The sequence below is a fragment of the Accipiter gentilis genome, chromosome 8 (genome assembly GCF_929443795.1).
Source record: "Accipiter gentilis chromosome 8, bAccGen1.1, whole genome shotgun sequence".
NCBI classification, from domain to species: Eukaryota; Metazoa; Chordata; class Aves; order Accipitriformes; family Accipitridae; genus Astur; species Astur gentilis.
The window spans coordinates 43,041,869-43,069,605 of NC_064887.1; the positions used below are offsets into that span (position 1 = coordinate 43,041,869).

The window sequence follows — 27,737 nt, forward strand, 5'->3', positions numbered from 1 at the left end:
CTACACAATATCTAGAAGAATTTGGATCTTTTGGTAACTTGGAAAGGTTATTCATATACCACCCCCACCCCCACCCCCGCCCTTAGGCAGACCTGCACGGGGATTACAGCCTGGTGAGAATACTTAACAGACCAAAAAATACGAGGGTGAGAACAGCATTCAGTGAGCTGCCTCTACTGAAGGACAGGAGAAAAACGGGCAGTTAGTTGGAAAACCACACCAGAGATCAGGAAAGTGTGTTAAAGGGATCGGTAATAAAAAACCCCAAGTAGTTCAGACTTTCTTCTGCTATTAATTTGGTCTCAAGTTACCTGCTGGATTTAAGATCTGGTGAACGTGGCTTCAGAAAGCCCTTCTAAAGTATTCCTACAAGAAGATGGACAGGAGGAGAGCAGGACTACTCCACAAATGCTGCTCTCCCATCCCACCGGCAGCTCTGCCCTCCGTGCCAGGGAGGTCGCAGGGCTCGCTGCGCTGCCTCGTGCCCTCGGGTTTGGTCTGCGCCTCGGGAGTCGCGCTCCTCGTGCACGCCACGGCTAAGAGTTGGGTTTCTGAGTATTTCCAGATATTTTCAGGCTGCGAAATTTCTGCTACTCGCTGACCCACTGTGAGCTGTCGGCAGCACTGGTAGGAGCTACCCTGAGGCTCTCCGGTGTAAGAAAATAGCTATTTCTAGCGTTGGCTGCTTAGAGCGTCTCTCTCCCCCAAATCTGTGAAGCTCAGACCGTCTCAATCAGACTTTACTGTCTTCAAGACAGATTTCAGAAAGGAGCCGAGTCCGTGCCTCCCTGCCGCCCGTCCGCACTCGCTAGCAAGGCCTCTGAGTATCGGTAGCCCTGCCCGGAATACGCGATCTGCCCCTCGGTTGGCTCCCGCAGCCGTCGTACTGCTCTTTGCCGGGTATCCTTCAGCAGGCTGGAGCGGCCGAGCCCGGGCAGCCGCGGGAGCTGCGCGCCGCTATCCGTTTCCTTCATCAGCGCCTGCAGACGCTCAGGAAGGGAAAAGATAAGCGGCCCCGAGAACGATCCGTGTCGGCGGAGGTCCTGCCGTCGGACCTGACCGCAGGGCCTCCCGGCAGCTCCCCTCCGCCCGGCCCGGGAGGCGGCGCCGCGCCGAGAACAATACCCGCCCGGGCCGGGGCACGGAGGCCGCGGCGGGACCGCCGACCGCCGCTTCTGCCGCCACCGCCGCCGACTCCACGTGGCCCCGGGCGCCGCGGCGGGACCCGCGCACCCCGCGGCGGCGCCCCCAGCCCGCGCCGCAACCAATCCCCGCCCGCCTGCCATGTGCCGCGACCCCCTCCGGCCAATGGTGCCCCGGGTCACAGACCTGCTCCACCATTGCCCGGAAGCGGCGCCGGGCCCCCGCGCGGCGCGGTGTGGCCGCTGCTGCTGCTCCTGCCGCCGCTGTCCCCGCGGCGCCGCGCCAGCCGCCGCCGCGGCGCAGGACGGGCCGCCCTGTGTTTCGGGGACCGCCGCGCGCATGCTCCGCCGAGTGACGCCGCGACTCCATGTGTGAGAAGCGCATTATTTGGCAAGGGGAGCCGCGGCGGAGAGGATTAGCCGGGGATCCCTGGCGGCGCGGAAAAGGGGGCGGCGAGGAGCGGGGTGAAGCGAACCGGCGGCCGGGGGAGCGGGACCGGCGGCAGTCCGGATGCCCGGGGACCGGCGGGGAGGTGCCGCGGCGTGTGAGTTCCCAGATGAAAAGTTCTCGTTGGGTTTATTGTCTTGGGGAGGGAGAGGCGGCGGCGGAGTTATTTGCGGGAGGCGGCCGCGGGGGATGCGTGTGCGCTCCCGGGGAAGTTCCGGGAGAGCCCGGCCGTGCGGGGACGGCGGGCAGCCCTCGCTAAGCCGGGAAAAGTGCAAAGTCCCGCTCTCCGGCCGCCGGGCTCCAGCCGTCGGGCGGACTGATTGATTAATGCCTGCCGGCGAAGGAGTCCGTGCCCCTGCCTGCGGCGGGTAGCAGAAGGGGCAGCGGGGCTCCCGGGCTGCATCCTCGCCGGTAAACGAAAAGTTTGGCGGCGCGGCGCGCCCCCCGAGCCCGGGGCCGAGCGCCCCGGGTCGCCGCCGGCTTTTGTTCGGCGCTGGGACGGCAGCCTACGAGGCGTTTGTTTCGGAAAGTTGTTACGAGCTTTCCGCCGTGCCTGCTTCCTCTTCCTCCTCCTCCTCCTCCTCCTCCGTCGCCGCTCGGGCCGGCGCGGGGCTGGGAGCGCCCCGGCCCCCGTTGCCCCCCGCTCAGGGCGGCACCGCCGACCCGGGGGCACCGGCCCCGCGGGGGCCGCGGCAAGGGGACGGTGGGGGGGTTGTGCGTGGGGGGGCGAGCGGCCGCCCCGGGCAGCCCCCGCCCCGGGCAGCCCCCGCCGTGGCACTGGCCCGGCTGGCGGCCGGGCTGCGGCCCGTGTCACAATAAGAGTCCCCGCCCGCCCTTCCTTCCTGCGGCTCAAGGTGCACCGGGCTGTGCCCCCACGACCCTCCCCCTACCCCCGAGGGGGTGCGAGGCAACCGCCGCCTCCCCCCGGGTGCCGTGTCGGTAACGGGGTGATCGGCGGGGGCTTGCGGGTGCTCAGCTGCCCCCGGTTTTCTCCATTACTGCACGTTCCCGGTGACTGCGGGAGGGGCCGGGCAGGATTTGGCCCCGGTGGGGATAGTCCTCGGGAAGTGGCGCTGCCCAAGCGCACGAACGCGTCGAGTTCCCGAGTGTCCAGGAATCGCCGCTCTCGTTTGTGGAGGAGCGGGGGGGCCGGTGACTGAAAACTGTCCGGCATCGGTTACTGCATTTGAACGACGAAGCTGGGGAAGCCCGCAAGTCGGGATGCACACACTTCTCTAGAGCATCTGCTTACTTCTTTTTTTTTATTTTACACTCTCTATACGTCTTAGGTTTTACTTTCACTTGTCTTTTTTTCTGGCTGCCCCACACTCTTCTATTTTTATACTTTGTGCCGTAAACCCCCTTCCCTAGGACAGAGGTTCCTAAGCTGATGCGTAGAGCAGTGACTGTCACAGAGCACTAATTTGCAGGCATGGCCCTCATCCTCCTTTCCAGCTTCTTTTGCAGGTGTTTGACTTTCGTGTTTCTCTCTTGCTTGCCCGTCCGTGAATGCAGCTGGAAGCAGAGGTAGCAGAGCTGCTTGTAGAGGCAGTCACACAGGAAGTGAAACGAAGAGGGGCCTTTGGGAATAAGAGACATGCCAGTAGGCTGGAAGCTGCCATACATCAGCGGGAGAAGAGAACGAAACCCTGCTGTCTTCCAGACAAACTATTGACCAGTGTCTCAAGTGGAAGGAGATGTGGATAGGAAGAAGCAGGGACGTGAGAGATGTGCTAGCGGAGAGGATGAGGTGGTAGGGGACCAGAGGCAGGAGATGGCAGAAGAAAGTAAGAAATCAAGGGATATGTAGCATGTGGAAAGCTTTTTGTCTAAGTGAACTGAGTGGTGGCTTTCTGGGCGTTGTGTTGCTGTACATGTGCGCTCCACGGGCCAGGCTCTGGTGACAAATGGTCGGTCCCACCAGATCTTGGGATAGTACCTGCTGGGATGTGGCAGTGATACTGCACTGATGCCTGCTGGCATTTGGGCCATGGGGAGGCTGATAGGCCCCCGAGGGCTATAAGCAGGGACCATGCTGTACGTGGGGAGGCAGAGCTGGCGGGTGGGGGTGGGGGGTGTGTTACCCCCGAGTGCCACATCACAGCCATCTGAGATTGCGACACGTACGGAACGACGTATTCCTGTACATCACGCTCCATTACTCGCTGCTGGCGTAGCCTTCAGTGCGCCTGGATTGTCAAGCTCTGGACAGAAAAAAAAGGGTGTGATATCCTGGAGGCAGCGAGGCTCTGTGGTTAAGTATCTCAGATAGGATCGCAAAAGACACTGGTTTCAGGGCTGGGGACTGTTTAGTTTGTTTTTTTCTTCCCCCCAACTATCTGGTTTTGAAAATGAGGGCTGCGCAGCTTGGCATGTGACGTTGAGGCTGTAAAAGCTCACCCCTTTATGCACTGTGTGTAGGTAAGCAACAGGCTGATGCTCTTCTAACTTTTACTTGGAAAAAGAGCGAATATATTGCCAGTTAGCATGCTCTGGCTGAACTTCGTGTGAGCGTAAAAAGGACAGAGTTCTATGCTTGCAGTAAAAACCACCTTGCTGAGTTTCACTGGGAGAGAGAGAGTTGTATCTCTGTGGTCACTCGGTATCCAGCAGTGGAGCAGGATGGAGGTAGCTGAATCTATTTCTTTTCCCTCAGAGGTGGAAGCACAGAGGAGTAGCTAATACCATCCCTAACAGCGTTACATAGTCATGAGGTTGCATCAATGGGTGATGATGCAACACTGTTGGCATATGATGCAGTGTCAGTATGCTAATACTGTAACTTAATATAGCTGCGTTACGACTTTTTTGTAGTAATTACAGGCCGGTAGTCATATGTGGAGCTGTTTAAAATCATTGGTTCAGATTCAGACAGTGCTGGTGTATTGTGTGATGTTTGTGAGGCTGATGCAAGGCATGAAGGATTTGGATCGCTTTTTCAGCCAGACAGCAGCACACCTACCTAGGTACGTTTGGCCCTTTTAGGGACCTCTCCGCACAGCCTCAGGTTTGAACTGGAATTATCCCTGTGCTGTCAAAGGAACTATAACTCTGGAAAGAACTCTGGGCTTACTGTCTTATGGTCTTACACTTCTATTTCTGGGTGTGCTCTTCGTTAGCCCTACCCATCTGTATGGGCTATAAGCATTCTTACTTTCTTACGGAATCACTCCTGCTATGCTACTTTAAGGAGGGAAGAAGAAGGAATGATGCTTGGGATAAAGGAAGTCAACTTCTGACATCTTTCGGATAGTGCTGGAAGTATTTTAAAAATGAAGTCTAAAATTCATTCAGATGTGGTGAGGCCACGTTTCAGATCGTCTTACGTTTTCAGTGGTACCTCTTGAAACGGTGTCCGTGTTGTGAAGTCCTTGGCTGGTCACCAACCAACGAAATGTTGTTGGTACGAGAAATGGGGAAGGACAGAATCGACAAGGTGCTGTAGTGGTCAGCAAAGCTCAGGTTTTCTGCTTTGATGGAGCACTTGCTTTAAGTGTAACTTCGAGTGGAAAATGCTGTTTTGATGACTAAATTTAGAATGTTTTGAACCATAAACTTCTACATGCAGTATTTAGATGTTACTTGCTGATAGTAGGTATTAAGTGTACTTACGCATTTAAAATTTCAAATCTTTGGGTATCAGAACTTTTTTTTTTTTTTGATACTCTACTGTGCATGTATGAACTGTGAGCTCTTCCCCAGGCTTTAATACTTTGGTTTCTTACTGCCATATTCTGGGGGGAGTAGTCGTGTGCTTATTTTGCTCGTATTTCACAAAGCACCGTGTCTCCCTTTTATGTGTCTTGTGAGGTAGGAAGTTGTGTGCTCTGTACAGAGTTCATGTGTGTGATAATGTACCTGTGCAGGTACCGGCTTTTATCTTGAGTATAGGTACTGCTCAAATAGGTTGCAACAAAAAAGTTGGAAAGAAAACAGGCAGTGTGTGCATTCCCCTTCTGAATTAAAGTACGCATGCTGAGCTCTCGTTAAAAGGAAAAATGAACTGTGCTGTGGAGAGTTTTTTTTATATTCCTCCTCTCAGAATGACCAACAGTACAGCCCTGTTCCAGGCACTTCTTGACTTACAATTTGTATCTCTTTCAATAATGATTTAAGTAATGTAGAACTGTGTAGTAGGTTTGGGTTTTTTTCTCCCCTCCAAATGTTCCGGGAGACTGTGGCATCTGAAAATATGGTAGACTTATTTTTAGACTTGGGGAAGTAGCATTTGCTTTTGTGTAATGCTATTCATGTTTGAGGTATCACAGCACACGGTCTGTAGACCAGTATGTGAAGTGCAATGTAATTAGCATATTTTGTTGATTGGGGGGGGGGGGGGAATGGTACTTGAGCACTCTTTCCTCTTCTCCTGGCATTAAACAAAATAAATGTTAAGAGAAGAACATGCCACTGATGGACTAGAAAACTCCAGGACAGCCTTTCAGTTGTGTTCTTCTTTGAAATTCTGTTCTTGATAGTTTCATCAGGCTGTCCCTGCTCTCCCTGTGCTACCCATGCCACTTGTTTTAGATTTGTACCCTTAAAACTTAACAAGCTAGAATTTGGCATTTATTTATAGACATTGTGCTTATTTATGCATTCATACTATGACTGATTGGTGTAAAGACTTGCTTGGGATCCCTTTTTTTTTTTTTAGGGTTTTCTAGCCTTCTTCCCCCTCCTTTTGTCTCTGCATTTCCGTGGCATCCCTTCACCTGGGGAACTGGACATCTGTTGAATATGTTGACCCTCGCTAGGTTAGTGGTTCTTGCTTTATTTCTTATGCACCACCTGGAATTTCTGAGGTTATTCATTTCTTTGTGATATTTTCTATATGCTTAGCACTGCTCAGTCTGAATGACCTGTGTACATCAGTGAACCTCAGTGTCAGATGAATCATATGTCCATTGTCAGGTGGGGAAAAGGAGAGTGAATTGCCCGAAGCAAGCATTATAGGACAGGGACAGAACAAAGGTTAAGGTTTATTAATATGCAGTTTCCTATGTTGGCTTTTTGCTGTTCAGCACTTCTCCTCTTCCTTCCCCAATGCTGAAGGTACCTGCATTTCTACCTTTCATTGCCTTTAATTGCGTTCTTTGGTATTTGACTTCTTGGTGTGTCAGGTCTTGGGACTCTCCAGCGGGGCACCAGTAAACAGCTGCTGTTTACTTGTGAGCATTTGTGTGTGTGTCTGTGACCTGTTTGGCATCACCTCGGGAGACTGCGGCTTCCACGGGGCAGGGAGGAATTGTCCCATACAGCTTTCCTATGTCTTAATTACAGAGCACCTCTTCATTGTGCTGGGGCTTTTTAACCTGTGGTCCGCTATGCTCCTCTCTTTCTAGTGCAAGGGAAGCTGGAAAGCAGCGTCGTGACTCTTGGCTTCATGAGCACAGCTCACTCTCTTGGAGTGACAAGGGCGTTTGGAGGGAAAATGAAAAAAAAATGGTTAGGCCCTTTGGATTGTATGGGAGAAAATCAAGGTTTAGCAAGAAAGTTTTGTCTGCTACTGATGTGTTGACTCTGAAGCAAAAATGTTTGAATGTATTGCTGTTTCAACATACTGAAGTAAGGCAGAAAGTGGAAAACCTTTGCTATGTGCAGCTGTAGCAATGCCCTTTTCTCTCCTCCTTGTCTTTATTATCAGTAGGGTTTGACAGAGTTCAGCACTGCAGCTTGAGTGCAGAATGGTGCTGGTCAGCAGCGGGTCGGTGTCTGGCTGGAGCTGTTGGATCCAGTGGAGCTCAGAGGTGGGGTAGGCAATGCCAGGTGTTTGTCCCTGTTATTGCATCTTGAAATCACACTGCTCGGGACAGCTGATGTCCTGTGTGCTGTGGTAGCTTGTTCTCACCATTACCTTTGCCTCCCCGTCCTCCCTGGAGGAGAAGTTTTATATTTATTGCCTTGGGTAAGTCACTTAAACCTCTCTATGCCTTGGTTATCCCATCTGCAAAATGGGTATAAGCATGTGTTGCAAAGGAAGGATGCAAAACGTGGCTTATAACAACGGTTCCTTTTATTTTAGTCTTCATCTTCTTCTTCATCTTCTCAATCTCTGAGATTGTTTAACCCATGCCATCTTGTTTTTCAAATGAGAATTGCTGGTAGGACTTAAGATGAAAAGAGGGCGAAAAGGGTCGTCAGGTTTACCTCATGATCTGCAATGCCAGTTAGTTGTGTTAGGAAATCCAAACATTTGAAAGGTCTAGGAGAGTAAAATTTAACAGCCAGCCGCAGATGCTGAAGGCCAGACAAATACGGGGAAGGAGTGTCACGTGTCTAATGGGGAGTTGGCAAACCCTAGACTGAGGGAAGCAGGGAGTTCGCCCCTGACACTCATGTTCAGGATTTTGTGTGTTTGTAGGTGACGTGCACAAGTTGGGTGAGTTTTCAAGCTCTGCAGAATTTCTTCCTCTACATCCCTTATAACTGGTGGGTCTCTCCTGGCAGCAGGGTCAAGTCTGTGTGCCTTTAACCAAGACGTCCGGAAGTTTGTGATCAGGCATGTTTATTTTGTCTTTTATTTTTAAGAAGGCTCAATTTCGGAAGGCTGTTTCTCCTCCCACCGCTGTCCTTCCTGGAGAGCCCTTGGGCATCGACTGGACTCCTTGAGTCCTCACTCCGACTTCTGGTTTGTGCACAAAACAAACTGATCTGCTGACCCAGACCTGATGGGGGTCCTTTGCCATTTAGAAGTCCTCTGTGACTCAATCAGGTGCTGCTCACATTAAGCAGAATATATCAAATGGTCTGTATCATGGAAACGATTGGAGTGTTAAAGCATTCCAGGAGTTTCAAGTCTTGTTTAGGTGTCAAAGAGCTATTTAACATGCACATCTCTGAGTTTATATCAGTCTGTTCTGTTTGTATCCATTCTTACTAAATTCTGGGTTTGACTTTTTTACTATTAAGAGCGAGTTAAGCATTTCAGCCTCTATTCATTCTCCTACTTCTTTGTTTCTTTTCCTGCTCTTTCGCCTCCCTCCCCCCTTTTTCTCTCCCAAAGGAAAAACAAACCATAAAAAAAAAAAAAAAACCAAAAAAAACCCCAAAACCCAGCGTTTGCAAGAGTAAAGGAGTTTTCATGACTGGTTTTGGGTGACTCTCTAGGTGAGGTAGTTTGGCCGTGACTTGCCTCTTTGGAGATGTTGGCAAGTTTGGTATTCCAGATGATCTGGCATTAAGTTAAAGCTCTGCCGGAAAGGCTTTACTCCTGCCATGTTTGGAAGAAGAGTTGGTCTCCAATTCCTTTAACAATTATGAGGTGACTAATAACTTGAATGCAGTTTCCCTGCTAATTTGTGGTGCCCTGTAGTGAACTCTGCTGCAGCATGAAAGGGATCAGTGTGTGAGCTCTTTGACTTCTGGTTTTGGTGTCTTATGCGTCACCTTCTGACTTGGGCTTATTCCTGTATAAACACGAATCAAACTAAAATAAAAAGTTATACCCAAATCACTCTGGACCCAGTAGCCCAAGCTGCATGGATCCACAGTCGGGAGGCAGTCCACTGCACTTCCAGTCATCCATAACAATATGTGCTTTTTGTTACCCTCACTCCAGCTGTGTGAATGGGAGCTGGAGGGATGGGAACAAAAAAAAAAATGAAGCCTATAAAAGAGCACTCCCCCAAGGCAGGAGATAAGCCCTGACATGAAGTAAACACCATTCCTCCCCCTCTCCCCCCACTTCCAGTGTCTTCAGCTGAATATAAATGGATATTTTAAAAGTCAGGTACCTGAAGAAGTTTCTAAAACACCTAGTAGCAAGTGAGACTGTATGATACATTCTTATTTTTGCACACCGTGAAGTGAAAAATAACTCATCGCTGTTTCACTGTGTAAGTAATGTGGGTAGTTCCAGCAGAGAGTATGGAAATAGATATTCTGCCTTCCCTGCCGGGAAGAGGTTCCGCTAACTCTTTTTATCATAATTACTAATTCTTTAACAGTAAATGTTGTTACTCAAAGTTCTGACAAAAGTGGGTAAGAACAACTGAGAATGTTAGATGGCATCTCAAAAGAGTGGCTTTTTTTTAATCATATTTGATGGGAGACCAGATGAACATGGTCACAGGTATGTAGATAAGAGTGAGCTGATCTCAAGGCAGTCTGGTTTGTTGGGGTTTTTTCCCTTCTTTGTTAAATATCCAAAATAAGTAGGAGTTTATGATGGGGTCTTTGCATTGAAGTGGCAGATTGCTGGAGTTGAGGGAATAAAGGCTTATTTTGTAGCTTTTCGATGGGAAAAAAAAAAAAAAAAAGCAGCCTTGATTGAGTTTTCAGTTAGTCTTGAAATTGATTTTGACATGACCTGTCTCATTCACTTTGGGTTATAAATACCCAATTTTACTACCTATAAGACTATAGGAGTTGGCATTCAAGAATGCTTCCAATTGAGTGATGCTGGTTAACTTGTTTCTTGTTTCCTAACTTGATCTAGATGGAGAGACTCTTGTCAATGTTGGCTGCTGAAACTACATCTCCTGCACACCAGACAATTACCCCATGGCTGAGACAGGTGTTAGCAGCAGGTTTTCTTAAAACAGTTTTGTAAATGCTCAGAGTGTGGCTGGACTAAACAGAGCCCAGCACCAGTGTGGGATGTCATTGAAACAGGCAAGCCTCATTGCAGCAGCAAAGTCACTTTTGTGACTGTTTCATGGGGAAAGTATTGCTGAAGATGGTCAGTAATGGCTTTTCTCTTAGTCCGTTTTATGCTATAAATACTGAAGACTTTCCAGGTACTAAAATGAGTCAGAAAATGGAATTATTAGATCTCATGCTAATGCTGATTTATCTATTGCTGTAAGTAGGAGCAACTTCCTTGCGGTAGCCTGTGAGCTATGCCCACTATGTTCATTTGCTGAAATAGCCATGTGATCACGAGCTTTGAAATGCTTGCAAGAATTAGAGGAAGTAAACTGAAGGCATTCATATTTAATAGGATCTTAGAAAATCCTGTCTCCAAGAGAATTAGGTACTGCAGTTGTGCATGTGTCCCTAGTGTTGTGGTATGCACAAACACGCTGAACCACCTATTGAGATTTGTACACAATATAAATCTAAAATTTTCAGGTTTTCATTGTAAAATAGTGAAATTGCATATGTGCCGGTTGCAGGTATGGTGCTAGCACTATGCTGTGTAGGATGCTCTGGAGTGTGGACTTCCAATTTTGCTTTCTGTTGGCTTGCTTGTTTGTTTTTAAGGCTTGAGATGTAGTCTTTGAAAGCAAGCGCTTAGTTATTTTGGTAGTGGAAGAACCCTTGCCTCATAGTAAAGCTGCTTGCTTTTGTTTGGTATCTGTGGAGGGTATCCAGTGAAGCTTTGCTCCATCTGTGCGTTGTGCTCATGAAGAGCTGAGGATGCTCTGTGGGCAGTATCCTTCCTTTCTGGGCCATGCGTGCACCAGGGAGAAGTATGCCTTTAATGCCTCGATTAACTCTATAAATGTGACGGGAATTTGATGTCGTAGGCCTTTTTAAAATTCAGATTCACTTTTGCATTTGGGGGGGGAGGGGGAGGAAGATGACATTTGTAACAGCTTTTCTATACCTGTTCCTGAAAGCAGATGATACTGCAAGAAGACTGTGGCTCGTGGTGTAGCTTCTTCCGAAAGGAAAGATCCCAGCAAGGAGATGACATTCTCCATAAAACTTGAAAAGTAATCCTTGCATAACTTTCAGAAGCTCAGCTCGAGACCAATCTGGGTTGGCTACACATAATTCTAATTTTCATTAAAGTTATGCTCCAAGATAGTAGGTAGCCCTTACAGTTAAGGCTAGCACTAAATTAATGTCTTGCAATTCATGAAAAATTGCTAATATGTAGGTACTGTTACTGCTGGCAGGATCGAATAGGAGGATCACCAAGAGGAATTTCTTGATTATTATATCAATAGGTCTTAATATATTTTGCAAATACTGTTTGTGGGAAAATTTATTAACGGTCAAAAAGGAAGCAAAATCAATCAGTAACATAGAATAGGAGGTGGAAAGCACAGTGTCTTTGGGGGTGGTCTGGTATATGACATATGTAAGGTATTCTATGGTGGGAAAAGCTCTAGAATTCTTAAATTTTGAAGAAGGTAAACTTGTTACGTGACATCTTTAAATAAATATTGCAAACTTTGTGATTGTGATTGTACACTTCTCTGCTCTGCAGGAAAGCTGGGATCTGGGAGGCAGAGTACACCTCCAAACTTGTTACCTGCAATCTTTATTCCATTAGTTTCTGTTGAAGGTATTTAAGATTCCTCTGCTGCTTCTCCTTCCTTTAGCAAAGTTATCCAGAGAGGGATGTATTAATTCCTTTTGCTACCAAAAAGTGTTTTTAAACCTGAAGATGATGGTTTAACAAGCAGCCAGGACCTTGAAGTGATAGAAGTGGCTTGGGGAACAAAAGCATGTGAATCCTGTCAGTTAAGACCTGATGGGTGACTTATTTCTGTGAGGTGCCTGAGAATTATGATGATGAAGACTATAGAAGTAATTAAATAAGACTCATTTTAATATTGCGCATGTTATTGATCCCTTAGGACATTTAGATATGCAAACCAGATAAGATCATCTCCTTTGCAAAATGTGGTTTGTTGTAATTGTGACACCTCTGGTTGTTTTCTACCCAAAATGCCCTCATGTTTTTGTGGAAGTTAGATGTTGTTTTACATAAAGCCACTTGAAGTAACCAAGAGTCTAAATCTTGTCTTGCTCATCTTCAGTATCCGCCTGCCTACTGCTTGTTCTGGGTCGAGGGACCCTTACAGGTTTCTTACCAGTAGTTAGGCTTGCTCAAGATTAAAAATCCCCCTAGATCCCATGGGTGATAATGACAACTTTTGTTTCCTTTTCCCTTCTAACTGCAGGACCAGGGGCTAAACATCAGCCCCACAGCCTTCCTTGTTTTTTATATGGACATGGCTGTGTGCAAGCATGGCTTATGATGTTCAGCGTGCAGTGCTCCCTTTTGATATCAGGTGGGGGATGCAGTGTGCATCCAGATCAAGTTTTGTGTGCCGAGGCTTCTGAATTAATTAATGATGGTGGCTGTGCTCGGCTTCCCCTGTAAATAGGTGTGGCCACTGGGTCCCTGCCAAGCTGCCATTTCATTCCCTTATTTGGATTTCTGAACGGTGTCATTCTCTACACACACCCTCGGTTAGGTTTTTAAATAATATAGTTGGGGAGACTAAAATTGCTGCTACAAAATTATTAGCTTATGGGTTATTACTGTACTCCTACAACTGAGATTAAGAATGTGTCATTAGTGGAGATGGTATCTTGAGCTCCCCCCAAAAATAAAAAATATAAAAAAAAAGTTACTACTGTGTTTCCAGTAGCTGATGCTAAAGCCAGGTAGGCACAAACCAAATTATTCAGGAGGAATCAAGTTGTTATATTTTAGTTGATGCCAGGTTGCCCAGTTAAAGTCTCTGGCACTTGGTGAGCACAAACTGTCTGCAGAGCACAGCAAAGCCTCATTGCAGCAGTGAGCATCAGTGAAGTAGATGAAAGCAAGCCCCCAAATATGGCATTCCTGAGCAAATATGATGCGTGCAAAAAGCACATCTTACTCCATGGTGAAAGTAGAATCGATTTTTTTTTTTTTTTTTTTTTTTTTTTTTTTTTTTTCACCAGAGCTAGAAATAACAATTTGCTACCTGCCTTTTTTTTTTTCTTCTTTAAATTGAACGTTGCCACTCATTTCCATCTCTATGTCTACTAATGAGAGATCCAGAGCTTTCCAGTCTTCTTCCTTGGGGTTGTTGGGCACTCAGTGAAGGAGGTGATAAATTCATGCACACATCCCTCTTCCCCTGTTTAATATTCTGCCAAACAGTTCTGCAAATGCATTTCATAATGCTGCCTCTTTGCATAGAAAAGAGACACCCCCTTCCTCTGTCAAAAATATATTCTACATCTGAAAACAGAAGATAGTAATTCCAGTTCTTGAAAAACATGTTTATACAACAATCCACAGAGACTGGCACCATTAGGTGATTAGATTGCACTTTGATTAAAACCAGTCTGTTGCAGCTACTCGCTGTGGATGGAGGATAGTTGGACAGGCTCAGTCATCTTGAAGGAAATGTCTGTCCTGCAGTGTCAGTCGCAGAGCTGGCATTGTTGATCTGGATTGATCTGGACGATGAATATTCCGGTGATAGGAACCCTTCATGCTCACGCCATGAATCCAGTAGATCTTGGCCCTGGGTGAGGATCAACATAATTGGCCATAAATACAGAGTAACTGAAAAATAGTTCAAACTGTGCTATGTATAAAAGAACCCCCAAACCAAAACACTTGAATCTATTTTTAGCCCTTCTTGGTGTTCTCTCCTTTTGCTTAACAGTAGATACTATAGTTCCTCTTCTTGAAACGGGCACTGCTGCTTTGTTCGTGTCTGCTGCTTGGCTGCTGTCTCTGACATGCAGGGTGTTTTTTGTTGTTCCTGCAAGTCAGCTTCTTGCAAAGATTTTGATTTAATGAGTCAGGTCTACCCATATAGTAATTACAAAGATTAACTTGGATAGATGTGAAACAGATGTATAAAACTGTTTGGACCTGGCTCCAATGCAGCCTCTTAATCAGCGGTTTCATCCTTTCTCTGACTTAACTCCTGTTTCACAGTTTAAACTACTAATTGTAAAATTAATGACAAAAATAATACTTTCTCTCTGTTTCACTCATGGACTTCCCTAATTCTTTATCATACATCTTTGTTCCTTTGAGTGAGGACGTTGCTTAAATGCTTCTGTACAAGGGAATATCGCTCTCAAAACCAAAGCAAAACTGGTCTACCGAAAGGGTTGCTCCAAGGTTAACTTTATCTAGAAATATCAGCTTTTGTAGCTCACTTTATAACACATTGTTCTTACTTTTATGAAACTCAAGAGTCTTAGAGCTGTTTCCTGTGGACTTTTTGAGGAATAACTGTTTTTTCAGAGTTTTGCTGGGGAACCTTCCCCCCACCCCACCCCCCCCCATTTGAAGACATAAATTGTATTATGAGTGAAAAGCAAGCTGCATGCTTGTGTCTGCTAGAGCCCGTAGTGGTGCAACCCTAGACAATCATGGGTGTTTCTATTCATGAGTAGCCAACCAAATCGTGATCTGGGTATTTTGAGCCTGCCTGATCTTCTGAATCAACCTGCAGAGAAATGCACTCCATTTTGTGCTGACTTGGGACTCCGCGCAGGACTAGCCAGTGTTGCGTTTTCCACGTAGCATCTGTAAACTCTGTTGCATTTGCTGTGGGTGCTTCGCTTCGGCATTCTAAACTGCTGACCAGGACAGCAGTAATTGGGTACTCCAGGCTCTGGTTACAGAAAGCCAGATTTGCAAGGTCTTGAATAGCAAGGCTTCCTGGAAGGAAAAAAATTGCAGTTAGCGTTGATTTCTCTTTCTGAACTGCATCATTGGAGCCTCTTTATCTTTGCATCTTCCAGGTATCCACGCTTGACTAAATTCTGGCTAATCTCAGTAAAAGCACAGGTAGATCATGGGGCTTGTTTGGGGAGGGGGGAAGGAGTTTGCTAACGTAATTACCACTGAGCTACTCTAGACTAAGGAACGAGAGAAGTTGAAATGCACTTGCACTTTGGTCTCAAAACAGTAAGTTTTGATTGCAAGAGGTTAGATTATACCAGTGTTTTTCAAAAGGTTCAGCCTGGATTTTCTGGAGAAAATTTACTCCGAGATTTCCTGTTTTCCTGCACACTGGTGTATGTGAATGGCAGGGTTTGAGAGGGCAGAGTAAAGCTGAACTCTAGTTCTGCTAAATTGGTGTCAAGATCTGTATGGAGTGCAGTGCAGCTAGTGTAATTAGTAGATCATACTCTCCCAGATCCAGAAGTAAAGGCAGGGCTTCTCCTTGAAGGCCTGTCTGCACTTCCATGTGATTTGGCAGCCCATGGTATCCACTTGGTATCCAGTAGAGAACAAATGCTGGAAAATAAGTGTTCTCCAAAAGAAGGACGTGCTGGGGTGACATGCTTGAAGAACAGCTGTTGCCAGTAAGTAGTTTTTCTATATCTGACTTTCTGCTGCTGTCTCAAACGATGCCCTCGCCGGCTGGCGCAGCGTGTGATCCCCGTCTGCGGACCGGCTTAACTAAAGGGTTACTACAGGCCCTGGTTTCCCTGCCCTGCGAATGCAAGCATTGATCTGAAGGGTGTAATTATAAATGCTATCGATGGCCCAGGAGGGGAGTCGTATGTTTTATCTCTGGCACAGGAATTCAGGAGTGAGTGGGAGAGACTCTTAATTTGTAACAGGTTTTATTTGCAATCTGACTTGTACACAATAAACGGGTAGCGGTGGTATTAATGAGCATCTGAAAGGAGCTTTTTTTCCTTCCTACAAGGTGGTACTTCACTGTAGAGAGGCTAAAACTGAAGAGCGGGTATGCAGGGTGTTTCGGCAGCTTTCACCTGAATCTTTAGGCACACAGAAGTTAAAAAGCAATGATTGAATATTTGGAGAAGAATACCAATGGTTAAAACACGACAGTATGCCAGGTACAGAATGGATCGGCACATCGTAAAAAGCTGGAGAAGAGCTTTTCAGCTCCATGATGGTTGCTTATGCTGTAGTGAAAACGTGCACCATGACTATTATTTCTATACAATGGCTCTTCCTATAATTCTGTTGAGATGCATGCAGGGAGGAGTCTGTGTTTTTGGAGGGTGCACAGATACTTTCAACTGATACTTAGGTGCTTAAAAAAACCTAATTTGATACTTCGAGTTTTCCTGTTTTTCTTCTAGACCAATAAAGTCTTTGAGGACTTTACTCTTGTATTCAAAAATGTTCATGGAGGTAAAGCCTGAACACATGAGACAGAAGCTAGCCCCTTGACTGTCAATACTTAAATTGAAATGTGACTCCTTTTTTTTTTTTCCTGCTGACCAGTTTACTCAGGCTTCCAAAAAGTACAAAAGTTTTCTTATCTCGGTTGTTTGAGGAGGTATGTACAGCAGTAATGCTAAACTGTGGTACCTGTGTCATAGTTTCTATGCCTTAATCTTCTTAGAGAATCCATAGCCTGTCTTATTCTGAAAATTTAATGTTTTTAAACCCCTGTTTTGCAGGCTAAATCTCTCTTGAATTTTACTGGATCATAATTTTTCTAGGTAGTGTTGATAGGATTCAGTAATGTTGGTAAAAATGTGGTCCCTAATATTCTGATCTACAGCTTTCATCATCGTTTCATAGAGAAGAAAAACTTCATGAGTGACAAAGTAGGCTCTGAGCAAATAAATCTGATTTCTGTTCTGGCGAGTTAAGCAAGAGATACTGTTCAGTCCAGTGCCTGTTCAATTTCTTGAACATTTCACTTATTACTGTTTTAAAAAGTTGCTACATCAGAATGAGAGCCAGGGTTCTTTTTAAATGAAACATGCAACCTTTGAAAGAAATTGCAGAGTGATAGGATACTAAAGACTTAGTTTTCTTGGACAGTGGAGGAGCCGATGCAGGACCTACAAGACAGGTAGTGTGTGGTGTCCCCAAGTGCTGGCAGAGCCCCGTTGGTGTCCTTGGACGACAGCAGCGTTGCACCAAGCGCACCGTACCTGTGGCTCGGGTGCCCAGCTACGCGCTCCACTTCTTCTGCGGTGGCTTTTTCTTTCTGATGGAAGTGCTGTCAAAACTTAAGAGCTGCTGCTTGGACAGTTTCACTTCCGAGTTTTAACTGTTTATTGCCTGCTTCCTAGGAGGTTCCCTGAACAGATGCTTTAAAAATTAATCTTTCAAAATATTCTTATAAGCATTTTAACCTTTTTTTCCTTAGTGGCGTGTGCCACATAAAGCGAACTTCCCATCTTGGAGATGCAGGAGAAGTCTAAGCCGTGGATGGAGCTGGCCGCGGAGCAACAGAGAGTGGGAGCTGGAGCAGGATCTGGGGCCGTGGCGCCTGCTGCCTCCCTGGGCAGCTCGTTGCCGGCGGTCTGTTGGGTTTCAGTGGAAACTTCCACGTGCTGAATGTGGGTCAGCGTGAGAGGTGGCCCTGGTCCTGCGCCGCCAGCGTCCCGTGGCAGTGAAGCGGTTAAACTGCTCTTCTGGTGTCCTTGCAAGATGAAAACTATTTTAGTCCCATGACATGAGCACTATGGGAGTTTAATGCTACAGTTCATTAAAAATGGAGGCTGGCCAGAGCCTCAGAAATACGATTCGGTAGCTTAGGCTTCCCACGTCCAGAGCACGTCGGAAGGAGCGATCTCTGCTGAACTCCTCCAAAACACGGGGAGCACTCTGATGTGAGGTTGCTGCCAAGCTGATTCACATACCTCTTTGTTGGGGAAAACTTTTTGTAAAACGCAGGCTTCTTCACACAGGCTGGAGGTGCCTTGTGTGCCGTCCTCCCGGCAGAGCTGAGCCAGCTTCAGATTGAGCCGGTACAGAGCTGATGCCTGGAGGATCCTCCCCTCCCACTGAGACCTTTCCCAGTCCTGTTCAGCAATTACCTCTACCAGGCAGAATATTTTTTATATTTTATTTCTCCCCCCCCCCCCCCCCCCCCCCCCAGCAGTGTTACAACTTGTGGCTTCCTGCTTGCTGCAGTAGTGTCCTAACTACCAATTACCGTGGTTGTGCCGTAGTGCTTGTCACGACCCGGTACGCGGTGTGTGTTGTGTGTGTTGCTTTTTGTCATCTTCTGCGATGAAGAACTGTTTGTTTGTGTCCAGGCCAGATGCATGAGGAGCAGCATGGAAGTCCTGCTGCATCTGTCAGAGTTTTATAGCACTGCTGAAGATACTGAAGTAGCTATTGCAGTGGTTTTCAATGGGCTTCTAATTAGAAAAGCATTGGACTAATAGGATGAGCTATAATTAGCAAGACCTGCCCTCTAGATAGCTAATCAGGGACCAGAATACAGTTGCATATCCATTCATTAAGTTTCTATATCTGCACTTTTGTAGCAGTTCGTTTATCTATTGGAACCTTTTGGGTCGCTTAAAATAGTAAAACAGAGAAGATGGACTGGACACAATCTCCCAGCTTTTGGGACAAGATGACCTCTGAGTTCGCTGGAGTTTGGTTGAGGGGGGGACAGTTTGATCCTTGGGTGGGTGTCAGAGGGGTGACTCTTCATAGCCCTTTTCCCCTGTCCAGAGAGGAGGACTAGAACTCAGTGAGCTGTTGTCCTGCCTTCTGGACAAAAGAAAATAACTCTGCAACTTTTTGAGGAGGGAAATGACTCAGTTCTTGGTGGCTTAGCAGAAATAAGAGGCCGAGCTTCCAAGGAGTCATCTTGGCAGCTAGTGTGCATCAATTACTGTGCTCCACCTACAGCCCAGCGCCTCTTGCCATCTGCCCCGAGAGTGACACGACGTTGTGTCAGCGTGCACAGTCCTGTGCAAGACCCGCTGCTAAAGTTGTAGCTGTCAACTGATTATTTGCTATGTGCTATGTAAAAGCAGGCTGTGCTAAGAGGCATTTGACTTGGCATGTGCTGCTGGTGCAGGTACCTACCAATCCACTAGTATGGCAAAACTAGTTGATTTTTCTAATTGACCAGCGTGCGCTGGCTGTGGGTTTCTTCCCTCAGTGTTTCCATAGAGAGGGAGAAGGAAGGTTTGGATATCACACACTATATGTACAGGCTCATAAAAGGATTTTTGTAAAGCATAAACAAGCATCGGCTGTCAGAACTCTTCCTGGAGTAAGAAGCAGATAAAACACATGAGCATGTTCTTTTAGAATTATTTTTATATGCTGTCCTACAGGACAAAAACTTCTCTAATAGAGAAATTGTTTCCCCCTTCATTCTCTGCTTATGTACAACTTCATGGAAGCTTCTGCAGCAAACCATGATGTGGTCTTAAGTGTGACCAGGAACAGGGGGACAACTGACTTCATCTGTGTTATGGGGTGTGGGTGGTGGTGTACCTCAGCAAAACCTCTGACTGTATTTAGCCAGTGAATCCAGCTTGGCAATAAAACTTGCTCTGATGTCCCTTAAGTGAAAATACCAAATTGTCACTAAATTGCTGAACTGAGCCCATGTGTGAGCATGCATGTGACTGTGGTGTCACTTCCAAAGATGACTCTCTTCGTTTGCATCTCTTAATGTTCCTGCTGCTTAAGTAATATTACTTTCATGTAGGTAACATTGGACAAATACTGCCTTGTTGGCTGCATCTTACTAGCTATTAAAATGCTTGTCCAGGGGGGCCTGCTGGCTTGTTGGACAAATTAAAAGCAGCCAGTTTCTTTCTGAAGATGTGTCTTCAAGTGGCATTCACCTGCACGCACACACGGACCCGTGCTGCTTTTGTCCAAGAAGTAAAATGGGGAGGTGGCACAGTGACTGCTTTAAGACTTGCCTGGAGCAAGCTCCTGTGGTACCAGCCATTAGGACAAATGCAGGTCTTGTAGGTCTCTTCCTCCTTGAGGGAAACTGTCAGTTAGAAATGGGAACGCTGTTTCCAGCAGGTGTTTGGGTCAAACCAGAGATATCAAGAAGCAGTTGGTTTCCCCCTAGAGTGTTAATGTAAGAAGTAAAGACTAAAGAAATACGCAGTAAGAAAAGCAGTAACTTTAAAATACTTGTGTGTGTGCTTTTGTTTTTAATCTGAAAGCATTTGAACACAAGCCTGACTTGCAGTTCCTTTCCTTAAAATAATAGGATGCAGTCTTCTTATCTTTCACATGCGTGCCAATGTTTAAGGGTGACTGTCTCATCCACAAGCATGTTTTGGGTGAAGGTGGTGGGCATGTCACCAGGTATACTAACCAGCTTGTCTCTTCCCTCAGGATCCTCGCTGCAGTCACTTTCAGCCACTTGGCCTGGTCGGGATCCCACCTGGAACCCATGAACTTCACTGACAGGTAGGAGTTATGAATAAGATGGAGGACGAGTCTCTAATATTGTACAGAGACCCCCTCTCCCTCCGTTCAGTACTGAAAATGGGGAGGTGGGCTGGGAGGGTGGAATTGTCCTCTGGTCTTTTGCACCATCAGCTCCTGCCTTGTCCAGGAGGACAAGGAAGAGCTGTAGAGGGGCTCTGAGTTTAAACTTGGATCAGAATTCGGTTCCTGTGCCTTAACCAAAAGTGGCCTTTCACTTGGCACTTAATCCATGCTCCGAAGTAGGTAAATCTCCCTAGCTTACTAAGGGACAAAGAAGTTTCACTTCCTTTTAACTGGGCAGTCACAACAGCTGCACAATATTGTCGGTCTTGAACAAGAGGAGAAGCAAAAGCAAGCAGGCAGAAATTCCTTCCTTGAGACTTTCTGTATATTTTGATCGTTTGTGCACAGAAGAAAAACTCTGAATGGAAGTGAAATTTCTGTAGATATTTTGTAGCTCTGGCAATGCTCAGTGGTGTAGCTAAAGTAAAGCTATCTTGACCAGCTGTCCTGTGTGTGATGGTGCTCACCTGTCCCACTGTATTGTCAAGTGAAGAATTTTATAAATTGCAATTTAAGGATTTATCCTCTCCCTGCCTGCCCCCTTCTCCCCTCCCCCCCCCCCCCCCCCCCCCCCCCCCAGCATGTATTGCCAAGGCTCTGGTGATCAATTTTAAGCATTTCTGGTCTTCACTTTTCTTCCAATCTCAGTTTTCCTGGTGTAGGTGTTGATGTCTCTGCTCATAGATTTACTCATTTGATTTACTGTGTTTTACCAGAGTCAGCTTCAGAACTAATGTTGTGCGAGCGATGAGCACCACTGATTTTTCTTTTTTTGCTATTTGTTACATAAGTTCCCAAATCTTGCAAAGTAGTGCCATCTTTCATGAGACCAAGCAGCTAAATGAAATCATAAAAACACCTTTCAGAGGTGAAGGAGTAGGCATGACAGTGAGAGTAGCAGAATGTGTCACACTTGGACATCTTGACCATAGTCATGGAAATTTCTTAATCTGCTTTCTTGTTCAGTGAGTTACCACCATAAAACACCTGTGCAGTTGTAGAGCAGTGTGCATAAATACTATCTTATTTTGCCAATTCAACTTGTTATCCAAATAGTGCATTTTGAACCATAATTGAAACTGGTATTTAAGGGGTATCCTGCACTGAGGAATCTCCGTGAACTACTTTGGTAATACAAAGCCCAGACATAGTCATTAGCAGACTTCCTGCCCAGTAGTTTTAAGACAAAAATAGATCCATAAAACTTGGGGGAGAATTCAGGTCAAAAAAATCCCTCGTGTAGTGGCTGTACCCTCTAAAAACACTTCTTTAAATCCAAAGCAGTAAACCTTAGAATTTAATACAATTTTAGCATTCTCTTTAAAAGAATTAGAATATTGATTGGTAAACAAGAAAATTTCTTAGTTGTTTTGCTCTTTCTTTTGGAACCTTGTCCTTTGTATCCACTTACACCAATTCCCTATATGATCGTACTGAGGCTGTGTTAAATAATTTATATTGGGTTGAACATGCATCCAGAGCACAGCACTTCTTGGAGAGGAGTGATGCTGAAGCCAGTTTGGATGGTCTGCGTGCACAGAGAGCCTCCCTTCTCTTTAAGTTTTTAAAATGCAAAAAAAACACCCAAGGAATTGCCTGTATTATAATATGCACAGCATGTGGTGCTGGAAAAGCTGATTGTTGTTGTGACTGAGTATTTAAAGATGCTAATTTTGCTGCTCTTGCATTAAAATAAAAGAACCAACCTAGATCCCTCCTCTAATAAGAAGCATACATTAAATGGGGAGGGGGGTAGAAGAAGGGGAGAGGATCTGCTTGCAATCTGTGGTGCTGTTACTTAATATCTAAATCTGTTCCCATCAAATAAAAGTTTAAATCAAGTTGTAGTCCTTTAAGTGGAAGGTTTTATTTTTGAATCAAAGTAAACACTACATAAACAGTTTTTAATGATTAGTTAATATCTGTGAGAATCAATGTGCCTAGAGAATCCATACCTTGAAGAAAGGCAGAGTCTTTCTCGCCGAGGCGGAGTCAGACAGTGCGCTTCTGATAATAGCTGGTGTCTTTTAACAAAATGACTTTGATTTCATTCTTCTTCTTTGACTGCCTTGTGTGAGGGTGGTTGAATTCCCCCAATAAGCTCAGGGGTGACAATGAACCAACTCCATACTGAACTGTGCAGTTCATTCCTGAAAACTACAGCTATGAATCATGATCACAGAGCATGCAAAAACTGGCATCGCTTTGCAGACCGAACCAGGGAATCTGTGTCATTGTGGCAGAACTGAGAAGGGAGGGTTGGGGTTTGGTGGGGGTTTTTTTGGGTTTTTTTGGTTTTTTGTTAGGCAGGATACTCCAAGTAGAGAATAGCAACACTAGTAAAAGGTATTTGGAAAAAACCCTGATATTTTTATGCAGTCTTTTTAGTTGCTTTATTATAATTTTTTCTAAGATCACCTTGATAGTGAACAGTTCTCTGAAGTTCTTACAAAAAAAATTAGCAAATTACTAGATTGATTTTTTTTTTTTACAGGCAGCAGCTATTTGCTATTTACACAGCTACAGGTTTAATAGAATCTGTGGCACATTGAGCTTTGTGTTAAGAATTGTGAATGCTTCTCTCTCTCTGTTACACAGAGCACTTAGTTGTTAGACTCCACATTAATAAATGGAGCCAAACTCAGCCCTGATAGGGATTTTTAAGGTGAGTTGACACAAACACCGTGGAAAGCAGAAGGGTGACTCCTAGTGCAGTGGGACTTCAGCTACTGAAGTCCCATTCCTGGCCAAATACAGAACTTCATGTTTGTGGTGCTCCAAGCTTGACTTCAGCGCCTTTCTACAAATGTTTATCTGTTCATTTTAGTAAATATTTAGTCAAACCCAGGCTGAATTGCTTCCTACTGCACTATAATGACTGTGAGCAGTTGCAACGTGGGCACGGCGTGTGTCTTAGTGCCTGGTCACTCGGATGGAAATAAAAGCAGCTTCTGCAGGGCTTGAGGTGCAGAAGGAGCTGCTGCAGGTGCTCCCCTCTGAAGCCGGCTGCTGGGAGCAGCCGTGGGGATGTCGTGGCTCTTTTCAGGGCAGCGTAGGATTCTGGTACCCCACATTTTGGCTGTTTTCCTTCAGTGATTCGTTGGGCTGGTATCCCTGAAATGATGCTTTCCTGCTGGTGGACCGCTTTGCTGCTGTCCCCTGGCCAGCGGAGAACTTTCCTCTGCTGCCTCCAGATGCCCGACACTCGTGGCACGGAGGAAACTTCTGTGGGGCTCCGTCTCCTTTTAATTGCAAGTACTTAACAGTCCTAAGCAAGCTCATTTATTTTTCCCTGAATGCTTAAAGAAGGGGGGAAATAATAATAGTAGTAAAAAAGAGAAGCAGGACTGCACAGCCGGGAGGTGCTGTGGTGGCCGGCTGGCGTGAGCACATGCAGCTGAGCAGCGTGGGAGCCCGGCGAGGGAAGGGTTAAGGGCTGCCATTTTGTTATGTAACACCCTTAATGGACATATCAGTGAATGGCACCAAAATGGCAGGGCTTAACCCTTGGTGGGCTGCAGTGCTCAGCCAGCCAGGGGCTGGGAGCCTCTCCCCGCTGGGAGCAGCGAGTGGGCTGCAGAGCAGGTACCCTCCTCTTGTCCCTTCTGCTGAAGGAGGCTTCAGCACTTGCAGTTCTTTTTAGGTCTCGTGGTGTGGCAATAATGGCTGAGATAGCAAAATGATCAACCCACCTCTGGCTGCTGTCATGCTTTTTGTTGCCTTCACCAGGGAAGGGATGGATTTTTGGTTGCCCAGTTGAATTCGGGTGTGGGATGAATATTTTTTTTTTCCCCTCCAACCTACAAAATAACCAGTGTTCTTGCCCTACTGCTGTTGCATTAGTTTAGTCTTTAAAAAAATGAAATCTAGTTCTTACTTTGGTTTTCTAAAGTTTATTTTTCTAAACATCTACGTGATAAGGTCATGAACTTCTGTGTGTGTGTATGTGTATGCATGTTTATATGCATGCACACATGAATACCCAGGCACGCGGTAGTACACAGGCACACACACACGTAAAAATCTTAATGACTTTTTCCAGGACATCTCACTTACGGCTTCGTGATCAGCGTATACATAGGAAAAAAACCCACTTACGGCATAACAAGAAAATAAGCTCAGTTGAAACAGTGGCTTCTCATTGAAACTTTTTACATCCTGCTATGAGAAACTAATTTCTAGGCATTGTGGGTAGGGTGTGTGGATGATCCAAGGTGACTGCATGGGCTGTGCTTGCAGGAGGCCTGTCTGGTGTGCACATCAAATCTGTGCTGGGTGCGAGTGACTGTTCAGAGTCAGTAAGTTTTTGATCAACTACATTTAGAAAATACGCACTGAGGGGCATTGAATGTGTCTTAACCTCCCTGTTTCCTTCTCTGTAACCTTGTCCTTTTTTTTTTTATTATTTTTTTTTTTCCCCTCTTTTGCTGTAAAAGTTTCCAGATCATGCTGGGGAAGAAGGCTGTTGATACTTGCTTTTGGCTTCCAAAAAGAGCAAGTATTGCATAGCTGGATGGGTTAGTGTGCGGCTGCAGTGGGATTCGAGCCTGTTTGCAGATGATCTGCGCTGAACCCGTATCTGCTGCTGGCACTCGCCAGCACTGCTGATGACTCTAGCATAGCGTCGGGATGTAATTTTAACTTCAGTCCTTTTAACTTCAAACCACCAAGTTGTGCTAAACAGTGAAAAGTCAGCAGAACTACTTCTCTGTGAAGGAATTGCTTGGAGTTTGTATGAGGAAGTTGTAAATCACAAATGGGAGAGGAGGTGATACGGATAACTCTGAATGTGATGTGGGGAAAAGTGGAAGTGTACATTACAAACAGCAAGCAAAGTGTGCTTTTTTTTTATTGTTGTTGTTTTGTCTTTGTGTACCATGTTGGTGTTCTCTGTGTGCTTGTGCATCCAACCTGTTCCGGCTGCTGCCCCAGTTGCCTGTTCGTGCCCTGGTCAGGCAGCAGTCGGGTCAGCCAGGCATGGCTTCTGCAGCTGCTTGGGTTTATTCTGGACTGGACTGCACATCTGGAAAAATCAGCATAAAGTAATTCATTTCCCAAGTCTTAAACTGGAACTTTGTGAGTTTTTTCCTCTTCTGTAACTTTTCCCTGCAGCAGAAAAAGCAAGCAAGAGCAGGTGATTGCTTCAGCACCCCCAGCCCTTTGCAAGGGATTGGATAGTATGTCACGGTGTCCTACTCATCCCTGCTGGAAAAAACACTGGCTGAGTTAAACCAGGTTTGACTTCTTGGTCTTGCTGCTCTGCTCTTTGGAGGGAGCAAGGGTTTGGAAAATGGCAAGAGAGCTCTCTTGACCCTTTTCCCAATGGAAAGCATCAGGTGGCATCACAAGCATACACAATGTTTACCAGGCTAGCATAAATAGGTGGTGAACTCAGGAGGTTTTGGGTTTTTCCTGTTGTCAGTGCACTCAGAGGGCGGTGGAGCTGCATGGAGGAGATTTGGCAAGGCTTCAGGGTGACCAATGTAATGGCCTGCAGTCCGAGGAGTTTACTGCATTTTATATGGTATACTAAACTGCCTTTTGAATTGATCGTAGTAGTTAATCTGTTACAGTGATAGCACTTACCTCTGAGTATTTGCTGCTTCGGTCCCGAGCGTTCTGCCCCAAGCTATGCCATTCCTTGTAATAAAAAGCAGAACCTTCCATAAAACTTAAAATTTACTGTGTAATCCTTACTTTCTCTTCCTTCTTTCAAGTAAAAGGTATAGTCAAGTTGAACCACAGGTGTTTACTGTTCACGTTGATCGGTTCCTTTTGCTGTTGACAGTGGGGAAGCAGAAGTGGGGATTTTGGGAGTAGCTTCCGAAGTTATAGGTTATCCTGGAAACAGCCTGAATGTTCTGAAACATCTAGCTGATTTATTCTCATCTAGTGGAACCAACTGGTGAAGGGGTGATCTCAATAAATCCAGCAGACTTAAGGGCTGGTCACACAGCATACTGGTAAGGTGCTGTTTAATAGTGCTGGGAAAGTCTCATGTGAGGACCAGCATGCCATCCTCCGGTGCTGGGGATTGCCAGATCTGCCATCAGGAGAGAGCCTTCTTCCCATGTGTGTTTGGGTTTCTCTTGCCTCCTCCTGTCAAGCAGGAAGCTGCTCACGTCCTTTCCGTGAACGAGAACACCGTCCCTGCTGGCACAGGTCTCTGCAGGTACCCTCTTCCTCCTCCTCTCTTCCAGGGCACCCATCTAGTTTTAACAGACCTTGAGTTTAGGCTGCTTTGGTAAGTGTTTTCTAGTCTGCTGTGTGAAATGGATCCTGCCAGGGACTCGCCTAAACTGCGCACTTGCTTCTGGATGCCCTCTGATTTGCAGGAGAATAGGGCCCAGTAACCCAGGTGATTCCCATAAAAAGACTCTGATGTTACCAGTTTTCATCTTTTTTTCTTGAAAAGAGAGGCAGAATAGGCTTTTTAAAGAAATCCTTCTCATTATTTTCCTCCCCTTCTCTCAGTGTCACATTAGTTTGCCTTTATTTCTCTCTGCATCTGGACCCAAGTTAGCAAATTATTTTCCAGTACTATTTCCTGAAGGGGTTAAAACTATTTTAGGGAGCTTGGTTTTAGGGCTCATCTACAATAAATATGATTTAATCACTGTTGTGGTAGGGGAACTGTGCAACCAGATCTCTCTATTACAGTGAGCCTGCGCTTGCAATTTTCAGATTTAGCTGTAAAAATCTTAGTGCAATCTCATCCCAAGGTCTTTCCAGTAACATAGATCTTCACAACACACTGTTTCGGTTGGGCTACAGATTGTCTTCTTCTCTCTAGCAATTGCTGTCCCCAGTTGCTGCTTTCCAGCCTACATCGTTGCGACAAGACGTTGTGAATTTTTAACAAAAACTTGGACTGAATTGTGATTTGCAGAAAAGTTGTTGTAGCAGCAGCACTGTTCCTCGAAGGAAAACGGAGATGTTGCTTTCTGACTGTGTGAGTAGGAAATGCACAGGGAAGCTGAGGCCATTTCCAAGTAAAGTTTGTTGCTAGTGTCTGATAAGGGGATGATGGTGGCGTTACAAGGAGAAATGGCTGCTGCTAGTTCGTAAAGGAACTGCAGAGAGCAAGACGCAATGTCCTTGAGAATTTGTAATAGGAGAGGGTTTTGTTGGAAAGGGACGTTGTGCATTTTTGTCAAGGTTGTTAATCTGTTCAGTCTGACCTTTGTAAGGAGTCTGTGTGCAAAGGGTTTGCCCCTGGAAATGCTCTGAG

General features: G+C 45.9%; 2 protein-coding genes across 6 annotated transcripts in view; one reads left to right on the forward strand and one right to left on the reverse strand.

Moving 5' to 3' along the window:
• HAPLN4 (hyaluronan and proteoglycan link protein 4) overlaps positions 1-27,737 on the reverse strand; it is a 135,953-nt gene that overhangs the window by 69,797 nt on the left and 38,419 nt on the right. The gene's annotated exons all lie outside the window — the stretch shown is intronic.
• Positions 1-27,737, forward strand: part of GATAD2A (GATA zinc finger domain containing 2A) — a 67,472-nt gene that overhangs the window by 12,677 nt on the left and 27,058 nt on the right. For 3 of the 5 annotated variants that reach the window (XM_049809114.1, XM_049809111.1, XM_049809115.1), the window contains exon 2: positions 20,348-20,422. The gene's annotated coding sequence lies outside the window, so the exon portion shown is untranslated. Of the gene's footprint in view, positions 1-1,431; positions 1,688-6,247; positions 6,348-20,347; positions 20,423-27,737 lie in introns of those variants that run through there. The other 2 variants (XM_049809113.1, XM_049809112.1) reach the window with 2 other exon arrangements.